The following is a 22884-nucleotide window of genomic DNA, read 5'->3' on the forward strand; positions in this document are numbered from 1 at the left end:
TGGAACGCAAAAATATTCTTAAAAATATTTAACCTCCACACATTAACAAGTCCAATAGCTCAAATGAAAGATAAACACCTTGTTCATCTAGCCAGCAAGTCAGATTTCTAAAATGTTTTACGGCGAAAACATAGCACATATATATGTAAAACCACCACCAGACACAGCTCATTTCAATAGCCAAAACATGCAATCAACAAACGCAGGATTAAAAAATAAATCGCTCACTAACCTTTTGAAAATCTTCATCAGATGACAGTAATATGACATGTTACACAGTACATATTTTTTTTTTTCAATAATATGCCATTTATATCCATAAATGTCCATTTACAGTGAGTTCACGTTCAGAAATTACTCAAAAATGCCCGCAGGAAATCTATGTAGCGCGGCAAGATAACGTAAATAGACATCATAAACTTTGACTAAATATACATGTTCTACATATAGTTAGAAAGATACACTGCTTCTTTATGCAACCGCTGTGTTAGATTTATTTTTAACGTTACAGAAATCGCACACTATTCCATATGCTGAGACAGCGCTCAGTTCCAAGCTACATTTCCACGTAATGTTGGAGTCAACAGAAACACAGATTTAAGCATAAATATTCCCTTACCTTCGATGGTCTTCGTTCAGAATGTTCTGGAAGGCTTCATACTTACCCAATACATCGTTTGGTTTCAAGTCTTGCGTCTTTGTATTAGCTACTGCTAATAACATCAGCTGAAATGCACCCAAAACGTCCTCTGGTCCGGAAAAGTTGCGCATCAAAACTTCAAAATTACATATTATATGTCGACTAAACAGGTCAAACTAAGTGCAGAAGCAAGCTTTATGATGTTTTAGACACGCAAAACAAACTTCAATTCAATCGGCCATCGTCTGCTCTTCTCTTGAGTGCTGGAACAAAGGAATGGCTGGGACCAATTCGCGCCCATACGCACAGCCTATTCTCTCGTGGCACGCACTAATTTCACTCCCATAGGGTCAATTCTCGCGGGATTTGAACGATTCAGCTCTAATGAAAGCTCTAATGAAAGAGGACATCTAGCGGAAGAGATAGAAAGTGTCCCCAGAATCATAACTGGTTGGGAAGGGTGGGGGCCATGACGTCAAAGTTGCTCCAACTTTCATGGCCACAAAAACTAGTTTGGAAGAATGCCTGCCCTGTGAGTTCTGCTATACTTACAGACATAATTCCAACGGTTTTAGAATCTTTAGAGTGTTTTCTATCCAATAATAATTTTTATTTGCATATATTAGCAATTTTTGACAGATTTTTTTTCCAGTTTACTAGGGGTACCCAATCTCTCCAAAGGGGGCGTATGTCTGCCATATCCTTAACAGGTTTAAAGGAAACATGAATAGTCAGTGTACAATGACACCTTAGTTTTTAAGCTCTGGGTTTACAGCTTCTTGATATTCTTGTTGGATCGGTTTTTAATAGCTAACATTTCGATGGCCATAATAAATAGATACGTCGAGAGTGGACTACCTTGTTTTATTCCTCTTGACAATTTAATACTTTTTGAGAAGTAGCAATTATTAACTATTTTACACATAGGGTTACTGTACAAACTGTAACTCTAACCAATTGTTTAAGAGTTTCTCCAAAATTAAAGTTATCCAGGAATTTATATATCAATTCCAGTCATTCTTTATCAAAGGCCTTCTCAAAGTCAGCTATAAATACAAGGACTGGTTTCCCAGATATTTCATAGTATTCTATTGAATGAGTACTTTTCTTATATATTCTCCAATGTATCGTCCATGTAAAAAACCTATCTGATTAGGATGAATAATATCCAACAATAATGTATTTCTATGCACAATGCATTTTGCTAGGATTTTAGCATCACGATACTGAAGTGTAAGAAGTCTCCAGTTTTTAAGGTGGACTGGATCTTTATATTTACCCCGTGTCCTGTTTCAGAAATAGTGAAATCAGACCTTCTTGCTGAGTATCTGATAGTCTACCATTTTTATAAGAGTGGTTAAAACATGTTAATAACAGACCTTTGAGTACATCCACAAATATTTTATATATTTCAACTGGTGTGCCATTCAGTTTTCCCGGACTTGAAGGCTTTAATTGCATCTAGAAGTTCCTCCTCTGAAATTAGAAAATGTACGCTCACCACACTGCACTTTGGTCCACTTCTTTTGACGGCCGTGACAATATTACACTTGATCTTTCTTGAATAAGTTCCTCTATATTTTTGTGTTTTTCCTCTAACTTATTCTGTGCCTCTATTGCTATCTATCTGTACTGTTAGTTCCTCTTGACCTGAATGGTTTTTGTTTTTAAGATGAGTATTGAATGGCAGGGCCTGTAAATGGACATTTAAAAGTGTCCCATACAGTATGGGGATCTGCCATACCTACTGTATGTTAAGTAGGAACAAGTGTTGAATAAAAAACAAGTTGTCATCCAGGATTTCTATTTATTAAGATTCCTCATAATTATAAAAAGAGCACATGGTGCCACCTACAGTTCAGAACCAGATCCACAGCCAAAATAAATTAGAACGCCTTCGCGTCGGTTGTACTCTAATTATTAAAAAAAAAAACATTTGCATATCTTAATTTATTCCCACATTTGACTAATAATAGGCATAATAATATAAACACTTCTATGAAGGATTGTTACCTATAACAAGGACTGTCAGAAGGAATTATACATTTTCATCAACAGATGTGGGATTCATACATTCACTCACCCCACCCTTCCAAAACAAACACCTCTGCCCCTCTCTCTCAAACCACCCATAGATCGATTTCCCAAGGTAGAGAATCTGAACACTCCTTTTTTGTGTGGAATGACAGGAATGGCAAACAGAGAGGGTTTTCTGGTCCCAACGGAATCCTTCACAAACACTGATCTGATCTAACAAATGTTGTCCGAGGCACTCCTCACCTGCCGGTAACAATAAATGTGCAAATATCTTCAACTATTCTCAGGTTTACGAACCCTGGGGTAAATATAGAACAGTGTCGACATATCTATTTCCCTAAAGGACTTTGGGAATATCATTGGCTGCTATTTTCCTGACTAACAAATGTCATGGAAGAAAAATCACAAGCTGTGCCAGGGCCCTTAGCACTTTTTAGGGGGTGACATTGCCAAATGTAGCTAGCGGATGTTTATTTATTTATTTTCTTATCCTGCTTAACATTATTCATGAATATTAATATTGCCTCATGGTGTGAACTTTTTGCAATTCTAAATGGGCTGGAATAGTCCATGAGACAACACAGAGGAATATCATAGACACTAATGTGAGAAGGGAGTTGTGAGCTTCCAATGGAGTGAATTGGAACAGTCACGCAGATTAATCATTGATAGAACCCCTCTCCAACTAATTTGAAGGAAACTGCATGGCAGCTTCCATTCTAAACAGACGGAAGTGTTGACTCCAGATCAGGTATCAACAGCAGGCCAATCTAAAGTTCCCGGCAACTTTTCCCAACAGTTTAAAGAAATTTGACACATCTGAGGAGTTTTTATGAGAGCTGTCTATACTCACAAACTCTCAGAAATGAGAGCCAGGGAGAGACAACGGAGAAAAGCATGCTGGCTGACCTATGGGGCCTTCAACCCTGAGAAGTAGAGCTGGTTTTGGACCAGACTGGGCTAAACTTTAGGTCAGAAGGGATTAATTAGCTTCTTAAAAGCCTCACAGCAAATGTCAAGGTAGTCTGGGGCTGCAGACCACAGAGGTCATCGCAATATCTTAGTAGAGGGGGTGAGAGCTGATCGTCCTCTAGTATCCACTGCTGGTCTGCCATCAGAGCCATCAGTCACAAACAGCACATCACTCAATGCAAACTGAGAGCAGACCACTCCAGTTTAACCATAACACCCCCCCCCCTCACACACACACACACACACACACACCATCTGTACAACTAACCGTGTGGGTACACATAATTCAGTCCCATTCAAATTTTTATTTTCCCTAACCCCTAAACCTAAATCTAACCTTAACCCTAAAACTAACCCTAAACCTAATTCAACCCCTAACACAAATTCTAACTACAACCCTAAACCCCCTAGAAATAGCATTTGATCTTGTGGGGACTAACATAATGTCCACAGCTGGTCAAATGTTGGTTTGTTTGCTATTCTTGTGGGGACTTCTGGTCCCTACAAGTATAGTTAAATATGTCCACACACACACTCACACACAATTGGGTAATTATCTTTATACTGTAGATGAATAGCAAACAAGCACTCTGAAAGTGATGGCCATGACAAAGCACATTCCACTTACGCAATGTTGCTCTTTAGCATTTCAGAAATGAATAGAACATAGTAATTTATTGACAAGGGGGTGTATTCAGATGCCACTAGTGTAGGCAAACATATTATCTTCCTTTCTAAGCTCTAACACCTGTTTTCAATCTACTCAAATAAAGACAGAAACTGTGGACTGCATCAAGTCCTCTGTAAGCCACTTTTAGGAAATCAAGCCCACAAGCAATACAGAAGCTCTAGTGATAGCATCTGTGTACTGACATACCAGAGGAGAGGAAATAGGCAAAAGAAAAAGACAATTAAGGTAACCTCTGGAGTTAATATTCACACCTATTGGCCGAAAATAGCTCTGTTCTCTCTGCTCCCTGTTGACCTTGCTATTCGCTGAGGACGACCCGCTCTGCAGTGTCACACCGCTAATGACTCAGAAAATACAACCACACGCAACCACTCCACTGGAGGCCCCAGAATGGCCACCGATAACATTCTTTGTGCAGTATTTAATAAGCAGGTCCGGCATTTAGAATGCAGGCCTCATCAAATCTAGCAATTAACCCCCTAGAGTCGATGTCTGCGCCCCCGTGGAAATCTAAATAGCATAATAAAAAAATCCCTATAAAACTGTCAGTTTAATATACTGTTAAAATAGAAAGACTCAAACACCATCATTGTGTAGTAAAACCATGAAAAGGGTGCCCCTAAGCTGAAATATATTATTTTGAGGATGTTTAAATGTACTACAAATGATACATTGAATGTATTTTAAAACAGAATGAAAGTACTCTGAAACACCCAAAGTAGTTCTTCAATCTGAATACCTGTGTTTAAGAAAGTGTTGTAAAAACACTTTTTGGTGTTTCAGTGCATGTAAAATGCAGCATCAAAACACAATATTTTGATTAACATTTTAAAGAAGACACTGGGAATGTAATACTTTTCCTAGTGTAGACTTTGGCACGAATTAAAGGCTACAACTGCCAGGCCCATTGTGAGATGATACATAATTTTACAATCAAAATGTTTTGGGCTATGTAAGTTATAGCAGAGGTAACATGAGGTAAAGTGTAAAGTGGGCCTTCATTCCTGTTATTCATGTAAGCAATTGGATGTGAACCCAGGTCTCCTGCTTATCAAACAACTGCCTTAAACCTTCCCGCATGCTTCAGTTCTTTTGTTCGGCTAGGAAATTCGAATGAGTGTGGTCTCATACTCCTTTCAAAGACCTTCGCTGGAATAACTAGAAAAAAGTTGCAATTGCACTGATGGTCCATCTTGAGACACCATAGTCAGTATACAAAATAGTCCTCAAAATAGTCTGAATTAATCTACGATAACTGAAGAAATCTGTCATAAATCTTGTGGTTTTTGTCGAGGAGATGTTTGTATCGCAATTTTACATCTAACTAAGATGTTTGGTGCAGTACTACTCAAGTGAAAACATTTGCATAAACATTGTTTGTCTCTTGTTGAATGGCAACAAACACTTCATTAAAGAATTCCTACTTTGGCTTGCCTCCAGAAAAAAATGCAATTTGTGTGCACGAACAGCCGAAAAAAACCCTTGCTAAAGAACTGCCTGTGGTCCACTCAGCCAGTCTTCAGGACTAAACTGCCGTACTGAACCACAGTTGTTACACTGAACACATGTGGCCTGATTCAGACTTGAGATAAGTAGACGTAACATGGACTTAAGTGAAATAAGTCCTTTTTTAAATCACCTTATGTTATATTAAATCACCTTATTTAAATCACCTGAAGTCTGAATAGAGCTTAGGGAGAACATTTTTGTGTGAAATTCCAATGCTATTTTTTCAATGCTTTGTTTAGACAGATTAGAAAAAGGAGGAGACAGAGGAGTGAAAGTTGGATTCGGATTCTTCATGAACTCAGACAGGTGAGAGCACACCAAACGCTCAAACTCTCCCAACGATCCAAGAAAGTATGTCAAGGAAAACATCAGTGCAAAATATTATCACATTGAAGAAGAAAACAGAAAATAAATTCACTTAATAAAAACATTTGTTTTTGTATCAAATAGATCAAACACATGATTTCCAGGTGTTTGATGCCATTACATTTGCTCCGTTCCGCCCATTATTATGAGCTATTCTCCCCTCGGCAGACTCAGCAGGTCTGCTTTTTAGTTACAGGATCAGTGTCCCCCCCGCGGGACGGTTAAGCTAACGTAGACTAATGTGAACAGCATGAGGTTGTAAGTAACAAAAACATTTCCAGGGACATAGACAAATCTGATATGGGCAGAAAGCTTAAATTCTAATCTAAATTTACTCTTATTTACAGTAGAAAGAATACCATGCTAGTGTTTGAGGAGAGTGCACAGTTATGAACTTGAAAATGTGTTAATAAACCAATTAGGCACATTTGGGCAATCTTGATACAACAGTTTGAACAGAAATGCAATGGTTCATTGGATCAGTCTAATACTTTGCACATACACTGCTGCCATCTAGTGGCCACAATCTAAATTGAGCCTATATTCCTAAGAATGGCCTTTCTCTTGCATTTCAAAGATGATGGAACAGATCTAATGTGCAATATTCTCCGACATTATTTTTACATTTCAAATGGTATCCTTTCAAATGGTATCAAAAAAATGCATATCCTTGCTTCAGGTCCTGAGCTACAGGCAGTTAGATTTGGGTGTCATTTTAGGCAGAAATGGAAAAAAAGAGTCCGATCCTTAAGAGGTTTTAAATACTACTAGAAAGCCTACTAATTTAATGAGCTTTATGTATAGTTTGATGTATATGTTATATGTTATATGCTTCATTTAATTGCCACAATAGCCTACTCTAGCTTTGGCCTACTACACCACAAGGTATTGCATCCAACTTTGGATATTTATATTGTTATCTTGCTATATTTGCTAAGCTTAATCAGGTATGTATTTGGTATATCACTATTGATATGTTTTATAGTTGTATATTCATATTGAAATGTATTAATATCATAGCATTTGATAACCTAATTATGCATTCATGTACTATCATTTATAGTTTGTTATTATTTGCTATTTATTTGTCTCCCTGCAGAAAAACATACAAACTACGATACCCACTGGCTGACCAATCCTGACCGAAGCCAATCAAGACAAGAATTAGACTAATACCAACTCAGTTGTCAACTTTCAATCATATCATCTAACTCAACTATACTGTTATTCAATTAATCTGAACAACCTTCCATGCCATGGACCATCATCTGAATAAAAAGGTCAGAAACAATAGCATAACAGATGACTTGTGGATCTCATTGTGCCATGGGTTGGTTTTCTACGGGTTTTGTTTAAGTGCACTGCTAACATTAGCAGTCATAGGCTCTATATCAAATCAAAGTTTATTAGTCACATACACAGATTAACAGATGGTAGAGCAGGTGGGGTGTTATGCTTGTGTTTTTTGTTCCAGCAGTGCAGTAAATGTCAAACAGTACAATACTAACATACAAAAAAATAATAAGAAACAAGAAATTAAGAAATATCAGAACAAGTAATGTCAGAGTCTGGAATATATATATATATATACAGTGGCTTATTAAAATATTCACCCCCCTTGGCATTTTCCCTATTTACAACCTGGAATTAAAATTTGTAAAGTTATATCATTTGATGTACACAACATGCCTACCACTTTGAAGATGCAAAATATATTTTTTTGTGAAACAAACAAGTAGTAAGCAAAAAACTTGAGTGTGCGTGTATTCATTTACATACACTTAGGTTGGAATCATTAAAACTATTTTTTCAACCACTCCACAAATTTCTTGTAAACAAACAAAAGTTTTGGCAAGTCGGTTAGGACATCTACTTTGTGCATCCAACAATTGTTTACAAATAGATTACTTCACTTATAATTCACTGTATCACAAATCCAGTGGGTCTGAAGATTACATACACTAAGTTGACTGTGCCTTTAACTTAGAGCTTCAATTTCCGCCTGAAGACATACCCAAATCTAACTGCCTGTAGCTCTGGCCCAGAAGCAAGGATATGCATATTCTTGGTACCATTTGAAAGAAAACTCTCTGAAGTTTGTGTAAATGTGAATTGAATGTAGGAGAATATAACACAATAGATCTGGTTTAGATAATAAAAATGAAAAAAGCCATATGTTTTTATTTTTATTGTTGTATCATCATCTTTAAAATGAACAAGCTAAAACAAACATTCAGATAGGATGATCGGGACAATTTCAGTGAAAAATATAAGAGGGCAACAGTACTTGTGCAAGGTTTCAGAATGATAACTTCCAAAATGGGTATGCTACATGACATTTATCATGAAGTCACCCAGGTGTCCCACACAAGTAGCCAAAATGTACCCAAGTGGCCAAATTGGTGAAGGTATACATTTGGAAACAAATAACTATATACAAAATGCCAAAATGGTAATCTAACACACCCACCCCCCCAAAAAAAAAATTGAGAAAAAAATATGGGAGAAAGAAATATATACATTTACAAAATAACATGGGTAACAATTTACACACTTTCAATATTTGGAAGACCCTCAGTCCTCTATCAAATCAAATGTATTTATATAGCCCTTCGTACATCAGCTAATATCTCAAAGTGCTGTACAGAAACCCAGCCTAAAACCCCAAACAGCAAGCAATGCAGGTGTAGAAGCACGGTGGCTAGGAAAAACTCCCTGGATAGGCCAAAACCTAGGAAGAAACCTAGAGAGGAACCAGGCTATGAGGGGTGGGCAGTCCTCTTCTGGCTGTGCCGGATGGAGATTATAACAGAACATGGCCGAGATTTTCAAACGTTCATAGATGACCAGCAGGGTCAAATAATAGTCACAGTAGTTGTAGAGGATGCTAGAGGACATCACCTCAATAGTAAATATGAACAGTTTAGGGTTCCATAGCCGTAGGCAGAACAGTTGAAACTGGAACAGCAGCAAGGCCAGGTCGACTGGGGACAGCAAGGAGTCATCATGCCAGGTAGTCCTGACGCATGGTCCTGGGGCTCAGGTCCTCCGAGAGAGAGAAAGAGAGAATTAGAGAGAGCATACTCAAATTCACACAGGACACCGGATAAGACAGAAGAAGTACTCCAGATATAACAAACTGACCCTAGCCCCCCGACACATAAACTACTGCAGCATAAATACTGGAGGCTGAGACAGAAGGGGTCAGGAGACACTGTGGAGACACCGATGAGAACCCCGGACAGGGCCAAACCGGAAGGATATAACCTCACCCACTTTGCCAAAGCTCCACACAATATTGTGCTGCTGATGCCAGGTGCCATAGCAGTCTCTTTCTGCTGTAAGGTGATGGGGGACTTAATTTTGCAAAGAACACAGCGAGGCCTCCATGCTGTGCCCTTTTGGCCCTGAGGCACATCTATGCCTGCAGAAATAAATTTGGGCAGATGAACACCACTTGTGGCAAGAGCTGGATGAACCAGCTTCAGTGGGGGATGGACACCTTGGCACTGAGGGCTCCCATTCGGAGTCAGTGTCACTGTGAAAGAAAATGTTTAGTTAGAATAGTTTCACATACAGTATGAGCCCTGTATCTTCAGGTATAATAAACAGATATATATATATAGAGTACAGGGAACATAAGGTTGAATATATTATTATAGACCTGCTAGATCTACTGTCTATTTTATATTATGACATTTCAGCTAGATCTACTGTCTCTATTATATTATGACAGACCAGCTAGATCTACTGCCTTTATTATATTACAACAGACCAGCTGTATCTACTGTCTCCATTTCACTTTGGCCATTGTTGTGGGCCTGCCCTCCCCTCAACTGCCTCAAATAGGCTATTTCATGTGGGTTGGGGTGGGACGGCAGACACATGCATCTCACATTTCATTACATTACATTTTTATATATTGCTTGTAAAATAAATAAAAAAATCCCAAATAATACTTTATATTATTAACCTCTTTGAACCACTCCTCCTGGATCCGGGATAATTGTCATCAGCAACGCTGAATAGCATAGCTCAACAGTCAGATAATATTACTAGAAAATATTAATATTCATGAAATCACAAGTGCAATACAGGAAAACACAGCTTGGCCTTTTGTTAATCACCCTGTCGTCTCAGATTTTGAAATTATGCTTTACAGCGAACGCAATCCAAGCGTTTGTGTAAGTTTATCGATAGCCTAGCATAGCATTATGTACACTTAGCATCAAGAAGCTTGGTCACGAAAATCAGAAAAGCAATCAAATTAACCGTTTACCTTTGATGATCTTCGGATGTTTTCACTCACAAGACTACCAGTTACACAGCAAATGTTCCTTCTGTTCCATAAAGATTTTTTTATACCCAAAATACAGTTTGTTTGTTGCGTTATGTTCAGAAATCCACAGGAAAGAGCGGTCACGACAACGCAGACGGAAATTCCAAATAGTCTTCATAATGTCCACATAAACATGTCAAACGTTTTTTAATAATCATTCCTCAGGTGGTTTTTAAAATAGATATTCGATAATACATCAACCGAGTGTGTAGCTTTTTCCATAACAGCCGGAGGAACAATGGCCGTCTTACTCAATTGCGCACCAACTCACTCTGAGAGCACCCACCAGTCCTCTTACGCAATGTGATCCTACACGCTCATTTTTCAAAATAAAAACCTGAAACTATGTCTAAAGACTGTTGACACATTAGGGAAGCCACAGAAAAAGGAATCTGGTTGATATCCCTTTAAATGCGCAATAGGGATGCATAAGAAGAGAGATTTCAAAAACAGGGGCACTTCCTGATTGGATTTTCTCAGGTTTTAGCCTGCAATATCAGTTCTGTTATACTCACAGATAATATTTTGACAGTTTTGGAAACTTTAGAGTGGTTTCTATCCTAATCTGTCAATTATATGCATATTCTAGCATCTGGTCCTGAGAAATAGGCCGTTTACTTTGGAAACGTTATTTTTCCAAACATAAAAATAGTGCCCCCTAGCTTCAAGAGGTTAATTTTAAACAAGGGCATTAGCATGAGAAGAAATGAACAGTCCAAAACGATGTCCTCTCCGTTCAAAAAAATATTCCTCCACTTGGGAATCACTAAATTAATCGTCCTACAACAATCTCTGTCTCACTTTTCCAATAATTTTCTTCTAAAAGTGTGTACATCTGTATATCTAGACTTCCCTGACTGAGTCGCCATACTGATTGATATATAAACAGCTGCATCTGCGCGTTGACCAAAACAATGCTGTGCGTAATATGCGTAGCTCCTTCCGGTATAAAACTTCCTGAGCTGCCAGGGTCTCCTGTCTGTCCTGAGCTGCCAGGGTCTCCCATCTGTCCTGAGCTGCCAGGGTCTCCCATCTGTCCTGAGCTGCCAGGGTCTCCCATCTGTCCTGAGCTGCCAGGGTCTCCCATCTGTCCTGAGCTGCCAGGGTCTCCCATCTGTCCTGAGCTGCCAGGGTCTCCCGTCTGTCCTGAGTTGCCAGGGTCTCCCGTCTGTCCTGAGCTGCCAGAGTCTAAAGGTCTGTCCTGAGCCGCCAGAGTCTCCTGTCTGTCCTGAGCCGGCAGAGTCTCCCATCTGTCCTGAGCCGCCAGAGTCTCGCGTCTGTCCTTAGCCGCCAGTCTCCCGTCTGTCCTGAGCCGCCAGAGCCTCCCGTCTGTCCTGAGCCGCCAGAGCCGCCCGCCAGCCAGGAGCCACCAGTCGGCCAGGAGCTGCCAGAGCCGCCAGTCGGCCAGGGGCTGCCAGAGCAGCCAGTCGGCCAGGAGCTGCCAGAGCCGCCAGTCGGCCAAGAGCTGCCAGAGCCGCCAGTCGGCCAAGAGCTGCCAGAGCCGCCAGTCGGCCAGGAGCTGCCAGAGCCACCAGTCGGCCATGAGCTGCCAGAGCCGCCAAAGCCGCCAGTCGGCCATGAGCTGCCAGAGTTTCCTGTCTGTCCTGAGCCGCCAGAGCCGCCCTCCAGCCAGGAGCCACCAGTCAGCCAGGAGCCGCTAGTCAGCCAGGGGCTGCCAGAGCTACCAGTCGGCCATGAGCTGCCAGAGACGCCAGTCGGCCATGAGCTGCCAGAGCCGCCAGTCGGCCATGAGCTGCCAGAGCCGCCAGTCGGCCATGAGCTGCCAGAGCCGCCAGTCGGCCATGAGCTGCCAGACCCGCCAGTCAGCCATGAGCTGCCATAGCCGCCAGTCAGCCATGAGCTACCAGAGTCTCCCATCTGTCCTGAGCCGGCAGAGCCGCCCTCCGGCCAGAAGCCGCCAGTCAGCCAGGAGCTGCCAGAGCCACCAGTCAGCCAGGAGCTGCCAGAGCCGCCAGTCGGCCAGGAGCTGCCAGTCGGCCAGGAGCTGCCAGAGCCGGCAGTCGGCCAGGAGCTGCCAGAGCCGCCAGTCGGCCATGAGCTGCCAGAGCTGCCAGTCGGTCATGAGCTGCCAGAGCCGGCAGTTAGCCATGTGCTGCAAGTTCCACCATTCAGCCATGAGCTGCCAGAGCCGCCAGTCAGCCATGATATAATTATATAATTTTATAATTATATAATTTTTTCCTTATACTATTTTCCTCCTTATACTATTTCAAGAGCTAGTACTAGACTTATATACGAAGTGGCAAAGTCCTATGCACCATACAACGGTCTACTCCTGGACTAACTCCCTGTCAGAAAGACAGGAGGCCCTGGGCCAGAAGTAGGTCAGGGGTGAGGGCTCGCTCTTTCCAGCACACTCACTACCTCTATCCGTCTCTCTCCAGGTGCTACAGAGACCGACTGATCCAAGGATCTCTAAAGCCTTTCTGATCAACAACCTGTAATCTCTCCAGAGCACAAAGTAAACTCCACTCATAACAGTATTCTTGATGCAATATGTAATCCTCCTTGACAGTCTGCTTGTGTGATGCTAGTATATTATCCAGGGCCAAAAACAAACGTGTCCATCCCCCTTTCTTCTAGGTGAGTCTGCTGGGCTTTATGGAACTCTAGAGTAGTTAAATAAAGGTTTTAAAAAAACTCTAGAGTATAGTTTCCCAAGCCCTGTCCAATACGTCCCCCCCGCATGCCCATTTTGTCCTAGCACTCCACCGCTGATACAGATATCCAACATCAAGCTTTGATTATTTGAATCCGATTTGTAGTACTAGAGCAAAAACCAAAACATGCACCAAGGGGAGGCCCCAGGACTGAGTTTATAACCCTGTGTCACACCCTGACCATAGTTTGCTTTGTATGTTTCTATGTTTTGTTTGTTCAGGGTGTGATCTGAGTGGGCATTCTATGTTGTGTGTCTAGTTTGTCTGTTTCTGTGTTTGGCCTGATATGGTTCTCAATCAGAGGCAGGTGTTAGTCATTGTCTCTGATTGGGAACCATATTTAGGTAGCCTGTTTGGTGTTGGGTTTTGTGGGTGATAGTTCCTGTCTCTGTGTTTGCACCAGATAGGGCTGTTTTGGTTTCTTTAATAAAGAACCATGAAGAAAAACCACGCTGCGTTTTGGTCCGCCTCTCCTTCAACTCAAGAAAACCGTTACACCCTGCCTTAGAGCAGCATACCAAAAACACTTGGCTGACTTGCCATCCTGTTGTCAGCTATCCGCAGACGTTCAATGGCCACATTTTGGGGATGACCAAATGCAATAAAGTTTTGTTTAAAGAACTTATTCAACTAATTTAACTTTTTCATAGCATGTTTGTCATGTTGGTCTTAACATTTTTATAAACTTCTGTGAAACTTAAAAATCAAGCCAAATACACTTAGAGCTTACGAATAAAAAGGTATAAAATAACAGCAAGTTTCATGTTCAAAGTGAATGCATTTTTTCATGTACTGTATATCATACAGGTGTCTCACCTAAAATATATAGATTAAAGAATGGGACAAAGTGAATATGAGTCGGTTCTTGTGTCCCTCACAGTTTTATTGAATTTGTACTCCCAGCTAAGACCCTTGCTTCTGGGACCACTGAAGACCCCAGTATTCATTCAGGAAGCTTGAAGATGTGTGTCAACATCCAATCCCATGTCACAGCATGCTGTGTCCTGATAGGGAGATGACAGGAAATGCATTATGTACCTTTCACTGCATATGTTGCTGAACAATTCAACCCTTTTGTTAGTGTCATTGATATGGAAATTCACATGCAAATATTCAGTTTATAAGCATTGACTGTAGTACCTCTAGGGTCATGTGGACCGAAAGACTGCTGTGCAAGGTATTGGACAAAAGCTTTCTTCCTGGGCCCGTATTCACAAAGCATCTTGAGAGTAGGAATAGTGATCTAGGACCAGCACCACCCTGGTCAATTTAAGAATTAATTGTGAGATAAAAGGCTAAACTGATCCTAAAATCAGTACTCCCACTCTGAGATGCTTTGTGAATATGGGCCCTGGTCTGTCTGCATGCTGCTTTGTGTGATCCAACTCCCTCTTCACCTGAAATGCAACAACGCCAAAAACATGAATAAGAATTTGCCTTTTCAGTCAGTAACTTATTTAACTAATAACACATGCAAATGTGCATAAGCCCATTCAACCAAGCTATACAAAAACAGTGAAACCAAGTATATTCAAGAGCGGCATTTTTTGTGCCAAATTATTCAGTCCCCAGTGCATCAATAAATAGGCAGAGGAACGAAGCAGTTTGACAAAAAGTGTTTGCAATACTAGTCAGTATTATAGCTAGCAAATATACTGTATAATATCGTTTTTATTTTCTAGATTCCCAGCTACAGTCCATTTAGCTAGCTAAGGTGATGAATTCAGACTGATGGTGGGAGTTAGGTGACGGTAGCTAACTTTCCCCCAGCACTTTCAATCTAGCTAGCTACCCAATGGCATTTTTATCAACTTTATCATTCAGATGAATAGCTTAGCAAATATAGCGATTAGTTTTTCACACGCATCTAAAGCTGCCTTGCCAGTTACTAGTAAAGTAGGATGAACAAACATGCTCTACAATCAAGTAGCTATTACTCATTTCTCCGGACCGTTTTCTAGCGATAAATCCATTGGAGCACCAGCATCCTATAATAGAGATGGTCAGAAGGGATCGAGCAACAACCCTCTCTTTCAGGTATGCATAATAAACAGAGGGCAGGGGATCGGAAAGGCAAACCCTGTGTCTGATGCCAGCCTGAACCCTGGATGGAGCTTCACTGCTGGGATTGGACTGCAGGGAGACAACACTTATCTCAAGTGAACAATTTCCATTGAGAACGTGACTCTAGAATATGTGCTTTCTATGAGACTACACCTCCTTCATCTCAATGTTAGAAGTCTTCTTCCCAAGATTGGATATTCACCTACTCTCCAGTAACTGTAAGGTGGGAGTGCTTTGCTTTACCGAAACATGGTTAGATGGTTCGATAAAAAACGCTGAGATTGAATTATGTCGTAATTAGAAGAGACCGCAATTGAAAAGGTGGGGGGGTGTGTAGTTATGATCAGATATAAGCCATGACGAGATTGAAGCTATGTGGTCGGACATTTTATGACCAGAATGCAAACCCATTATAGTTGGAACCTGTTACAGACCGCCAGACCAGTACAAGTTTTATGAATTGTATGAGAAGACTGTTTCGATTTTGGTAAAACCGAAGTTGTTGTTACTGGTGATTTTAATACAGATATGATCAAAAAGGACCATGCTACTTTTAAAGATCTTAAGAATTGTTGTAATCTGTTTGCCTTATACCAGCTGATTAATGAGCCCACCAGGGTCTGTCCTTCTACCCAAACCATCATTGACCTTGTGTTGGTGTCGGATCGATCAAGGATATCAAACAGTGGGGTTGTGAACTATGGGCTCAGTGATCATTCCATTATTTGGAGTAGGAATGTTCAGAAAACATTTGTTTATTGTCATAAATCAATTTAAATGAGGTCTATGAAGAATTATAGTGCAGATATTTTTGTTAATGTTTTGAGCAAATTGAACTGGTCTGCTGTATTGAAATGCAATGAGGTGGAAAATGCCTGGGGCAATTTTAAATCATTGTTTTTAGATGCTGTAGAAAGCGCAGGCTCCAGATTTTGGGGGGAATTAAGCAAAGAACAGAACCATGGATAAACCATAACATTTTAAAGGCAATTAAGCGTAGACATGAATGCTTTCTGGAGTTCAGGAAATCCAGGGCAGATTTTATATTTATAGACTAATAAATTAAGAAATGAGGTCAATAGGATGAATAAAAAAGGCGAAGAGAGATTATTTGAATGACAAAATAGTTGAAAATAGGAAAAATCCGAGTAAATTATGGAAGTGTCTGAAACTGTTAGGTTACAGTAACTGATTAAAGACATGTGCTCAAAATCTTAGCTTGGACATTGGAGGAATGGTTACATCAGACAAGACCATGGTTGCAGACAGTCTGAATAGCTATATTACCACTATAGCTAATACATTAGTTAGCAAGTAACCTTGTCAATCAGATTGCTATGGGGAGTCATGTCCAGCAGTTTTACTCACAACAGGGGTTTCAGTAGATGCATTTTCATTTGAAGAGGTGTCTGAGTCAATGGTGCGAAAGAAGCCGAAAGAAATTGACCATTCCAAGGCAACTGGTCTTGACAACATTCCTGCCAGATTTCTAAGGGATGTTTCAGTAATTATCATCCTCTGTATAACATTGTAAATATGTCTATTGAACTAGGGTGTTTTCCCAGTGGTCTAAAACTTGCAAGGGTAATTCCTTCCTTTATATAAAAAAGGGAGTAAGTTAGATCATGGAAACTATCAGCCTGTCTCAATCCTGGGTGTTTTATCAAAGGTCAAGGAAAATATTATGTTCGATGACATTGACAGTTATATTTCCTTTCAAAACCTATAATATGAGCTCCATCTGGACTTAGACAATCACATTCCACCGACACTTGCCTACTATATCCAACTGACCACATAAGGAAGTAAATAAACGGAGGGAAATTGTATGGCATGGTTATGTTAGATCTCCAAAAGGCATTTCATACAGTGGATCATTCAATTCTCAAATCAAATGTTAATAGTCACTTGCACCGAATACAACAGGTGTACAATGAAATGCTTACTTACGAGCCCACAACAAACAATAAAAAAAAAATATGGAGTTAAAAAAAAAATATATATATATATATATATATATATGGATAAGAATAAGAGATAAAAGTAACAAGTTATTAAAGAGCAGCAGTAAAATAACAATTGCGAGACAATACACAGGGGCGTACCGATACAGAGTCAATGTGCGGGGGCACCGGTTAGTTGGGGTTGTATGTACATGTAGGTAGAGTTATTAAAGGTGTTACATCGGCTGCGGAGAGCGTGATCACACAGTATTCCCGAACAGCTGGTGCTCTCATGCATGTTTCAGTGTTATTTCCCTCGAAGCGAGCATAGAAGTAGTTCAGCTCATCTGGTAGGCTCGTGTCACTGGGCAGCTTTTGTCTGTGCTTCCCTTTGTAGTCTAATGGTTTGCAAGCCCTGCCACATCCAACGAGCGTCAGAGCCGGTGTAGTACGATTCGAGCTTAGTCCTGTATTGACGCATTTCCTGTGTGATGGTTCATCTGTGGGCATAGCGGGATTTCTTATAAGCTTCTGTGTTAGAGTCCCGCTCCTTGAAAGCGGCAGCTCTAGCCTTTATTTCAGTGTGGATGCTGCCTGTAATATATGGCTTCTGTTTGGGGTATGTATGCATGGTCACTGTGGGGATGACATCATCAATGCACTTATTGATGAAGCCAATGACTGGTGTGGTGTATGCCATCGGAGGAATCCCAGAACATATTCCAGTCTGTACTAGCAAAACAGTCCTGTAGCTTAACACCTGCTTCATCTGACCACTTTTTTTTATTGATCTAGTCACTGGTGCTTCCTGTTTTAATTTTTGGTTGTAAGCAGGAATCAGGAGGATAGAATTATGGTCAGATTTTCAAAATGGAGGGCGAGGGAGAGCTTTGTTTGTGTCTCTGTGTGTGAAGTATAGGCTGTCCAGAGTTCTTTTTCCTCTGGTTGCACATTTAACATGCTGATAGAAATTTGAGTTTCCCTGCATTAAAGTCCCCGGCTACTAGGAGTGCCGCCTCTGGTTCAATGCTGTCTTAGTGCCAGCCTCTGACTGTGGTGGTATGTAAACAACTATGAAGAATACAGATGAAAACTCTCAATAAGTTGCGTGGTGTACAGTTTATCTTGAGATACTCTACCTCTGGTGAGCAATAGCTTGAGACTTCCTAAGAATTCTTGCACCAGATGTTATTTACAAAAATACATAATCCGCCGCCCCTTGTTTTACCAGAAGCCATTGTTCTATCCTGCCGGTACATCGTATAACCAGCCAGCTGAATGTTGATATTGTCGTCGTTCAGCCACGACTTCTGTGAAGCATAAGATGTTAGTTTTTATTGTCCCGTTGGTAGTTTAATCTTCTGCATAACTTATTGATTTTATTCTCCAAGGATTGCACGTTTGCTAACAGAATGGAGGAAAGTGGGGGTTTATTCGATCGCCTACAAATTCTCAGAAGGCAGCCTGCTCTTCGGCCCCTCTTTCTCCACCTCCTCTTCACACAGATCACAGGGATTGGGGCCTGTTCCGAGGAAGCAGTATATCCTTCGCGTCGGGCTCGTCAGAGTCGTGAAAGGAAAAAAAATATTATGCTAGTCTGTGGTGAGTAATCACAGTCCTGAGTTATTTGGTGGTGAGTAATCACAGTCTAGCAGTTATTTTCGGTCTTAAGAGTTGGTAGCGGCAACATTATGTACAAAATAAGTTTTAAATATTGTTACAAACAACGCTAAAAAACACAAATATCTGCCTTCCTCTCAGTCATCATACTATTGTTAATCAAACTATGAGCCATGGGCTTTAACAACTTAAAATGGGTCAGCTCTTATCTGCAAGGAAGACAACAGATAGTGGATGTGGGTGGGACCCTGTCTAAACCCAACATTTTAAACTGCGGGGTAGCCCAAGGGAGTGTGCTGGGTTCACTTTTCTTTCTATTGTATATAAATGATCTGAAATCTGCCTGTACATGTGACCTTTTCTTCTTAGCAGATGATTCTGCACTGTTGATTTCTCACAAAGACAAAAACTGTGGTTGAGAAAGCCCTCAGTGCTGAAATTCGGAATGTCAGTAAATGCCTATATGATAATAAGCCGTCTCTTCACCTTGGAAAAAACAGAGTCCATCTTGTTCGGGTCCAAAGTGAAACTGAGGAATTCCACAGAATTTAAGGTGATGGTAGGTGACATAGTCATCACAGCGAAAGACTGTTAATTATCTTGGATGTGTGCTTGATAACCATCCGACAGCGTGGCACAAAACGTTATCTCCAAAGTGAACCATAAAATATAGTTTCTGGCATGAACTTCCAAAATATCTGAGTAACATTGCAATGGGGCCTTTGGCAGGGGCTCTTGTTCAGTGTCACTTTGACTATACGTGCTCTTCCTGGGACAATAGTGCCCCCAAGATAAAAAACAAAATTGCAGATCTCAGAAAAAAATTCTCAGGATTATTCTTAAACTTCCAGCACGTACACATCTTGACAATTCCCACTTTGAAAGCCTTAGATGGCTCAAAGTGGAGGAGAGATTCTCTCAGATTAAATTGTATATTGTACGTAAGATTGTCTACAGTATGGTCCCCAGGAACCTATGTAAGTACTTTAACGGGGTACAGGATAACCATGACTATCCACTAGAAGCAGTGAAACTGACCTTTTCCTTTTAGTTTTAAAAGGGGTATGGAGAAAGAAAAGTTTTATGCTCAGCTGCCATTCTTTGGAATAGTCTTCCTCAGAATTTGAAACTTATAACCTCCAAATCTAGTTTCAAGTTCAGACTGAAAAAATGGCTAAATAGTAGGAATGGGATACAGTTGTACAACTGAATGCCTTCAACTGAAAATGTGTTTCCTGCATTTAATCCAACCCCTCTGAATCAGAGAGGTATGGGGGGCTATCAAAATCCACATCTTCAGCACCCAGGGAACAGTGGGCGAACTTCCTTGTCAGGTCTGGGATTTGATCTAGCAACCTCTCGGTTACTGCCCCAATGCTCTAACCACTAGGCTACCTGCCACCCATGTCACAAAAATGAGTCGTAAGATTAGAGTCATTGGCTGAAAATGCCCAGGATGGTACATGGTCTACCTTTTGGTGCCTGTTGTTTATCATATTGTGATTGTTTTGTATATTTTATGGATTTATTATTTTATATACACTGCTCAAAAAAATAAAGGGAACACTAAAATAACACATCCTAGATCTGAATGAATGAAATATTCTTATTAAATACTTTTTTCTTTACACAGTTGAATGTGCTGACAACAAAATCAAACAAAAATCTATGGAAATCAAAATTATCAACCCATGGACGTCTGGATTTGGAGTCACACTCAAAATTAAAGTGGAAAACCACACTACAGGCTGATCCAACTTTGATGTAATGTCCTTTAAACAATTCAAAAGGAGGATCAGTAGTGTGTGTGGCCTCCACGTGCCTGTATGACCTCCCTACAACGCCTGGGCATGCTCCTGATGAGGTTGCAGATGGTCTCCTGAGGGATCTCCTCCCAGACCTGGAATAAAGCATCCGCCAACTCCTGGACAGTCTGTGGTGCAACGTGGCATTGGTGGATGGAGCGAGACATGATGTCCCAGATGTGCTCAATTGGATTCAGGTCTGGGGAACGGGTGGGCCAGTCCATAGCATCAATGCCTTCCTCTTGCAGGAACTGCTGACACACTCCAGCCACATGAGGTCTAGAATTGTCTTGCATTAGGAAGAAGACAGGGCCAACCGCACCATTATATGGTCTCACAAGGGGTCTGAGGATCTCATCTCGGTACCTAAAGGCAGTCAGGCTACCTCTGGCGAGCACATGGAGGAAAAAAGAATTGCCACCCCACACCATGACTGACCCACCGCCAAACCGGTCATGCTGGAGGATTTTGCAGGCAGCAAAACGTTCTCCACGGCGTCTCCAGACTGTCACATGTGCTCAGTGTGAACCTGCTTTCATCTGTGAAGAGCACAGAGTGCCAGTGGCGAATTTGCCAATCTTGGTGTTCTCTGGCAAATGCCAAACGTCCTGCACGGTGTTGGGCTGTAAGCACAACCCCCAACTGTGGACATCGGGCCCTCATACCACCCTCATGGAGTCTGTTTCTGACCGTTTGAGCAGACACATGCACATTTGTGGCCTGCTGGAGGTCATTTTGCAGGGCTCTGGCAGTGCTCCTCCTTGCACAAATGCGGAGGTAGCGGTCCTGCTGCTAGGTTGTTGCCCTCCTACGGCCTCCTCCACGTATCCTGATGTACTGGCCTGTCTCCTGGTAGCGCCTCCATAATCTGGACCCTAAGCTGACAGACACAGCAAACCTTCTTGCCACAGCTCGCATTTATGTCCCATCCTGGATGAGCTGCACTACCTGAGCCACTTGTGTGGGTTGTAGACTCCGTCTCATGCTACCACTAGAGTGAAAGCGCCGCCAGCATTCAAACGTGACCAAAACATCAGCCAGGAAGCATAGGAACTGAGAAGTGGTCTGTGGTTGCCACCTGCAGAATCACTCCTTTATTGGGGGCGTCTAGCTAATTGCCTATAATTTCCACCTGTTGTCAATCAGTGTTGCTTCCTAAGTGGACAGTTTGATTTCACAGAAGTGTGATTGACTTGGAGTTACATTGTGTTGTTTAAGTGTTCCCTTTATTTTTTTGAGCAATGTATTAAGGGCATGTGAGACAAGGGAGATGTACCTGTCCATATTTGTTTATTAGGAAAGGGAATTGTACTAATTATCTCATGTTATATGAATCAAACAGCAATTTTGTCTGTCATTGTCTGTTGTCATTACAATTGCTGCTTAACTTTGTTGCATTCCCCCTTCCCTCTTCAAAAGGACCACAATGAAAATAAGCTTTTAATAGCTTTATTGTGTTATCTTTGATGATTTTCTTAAATTGTATGTGGAGGCGTCACCGGCTGTATGTATTTAAAAAAAGGTATAATAAATGTAATCAAACAATCAACTACAAAAATCATGTACAGGTATAAAAGAGACAACTGCCCTCAAGCAGATCGTTTTATTTGTATTCTAGGACTTCAGGCCGAGGGGTATTAGCTACTTTTATGTAGAACCGGCGTCTTTGCCAGAATGAACGTCACAGGCAAACTCACAGGCTGCATCATACAACACACGTGCCTCACATATTTTTTTCTTTAGCAGCCCAGCCTTTAAGGTGGTGGCAGCTCAGTTGCCAATACTTTTGAGTGTTACAAAAAGCACATCATTTTAACAGTGTATGTTATGTGTAACCTTGATGGGAAGCATTTATTCCAATAAGAGCCCAGTGGAATATTTATTTTTTTCTCTGAAAAATTTGACTTGCAGAGACTGGTAACCTTAAGAGTGGCAGACCGTGGCAGCTTTTTTATGCTCCATTTCCTGAATTCATAATGAAAATGACATTCTCCGAAATCTTCAATGACAGTGATTTCATTACATGGGGGAAAGGCAGGGAGGGTAAATGTTTTTACGCTGTATTTTTATTTCATTTTCTGGCAGAGTTGTGATTCATTCTTTTAATGGGGTGTTATTTCCATTCAGTCTGGACGCCTGGGAAATGCCACTTCCATCTCCTCAGAGAAGGAGAGCAGAGGAGAGAGAGGGAATGACAAAGAGTGTATAGCACCCCGA

The sequence above is a fragment of the Oncorhynchus mykiss genome, chromosome 4, assembly GCF_057628025.1.
Source record: "Oncorhynchus mykiss isolate SJ-2025 chromosome 4, ASM5762802v1, whole genome shotgun sequence".
NCBI classification, from domain to species: Eukaryota; Metazoa; Chordata; class Actinopteri; order Salmoniformes; family Salmonidae; genus Oncorhynchus; species Oncorhynchus mykiss.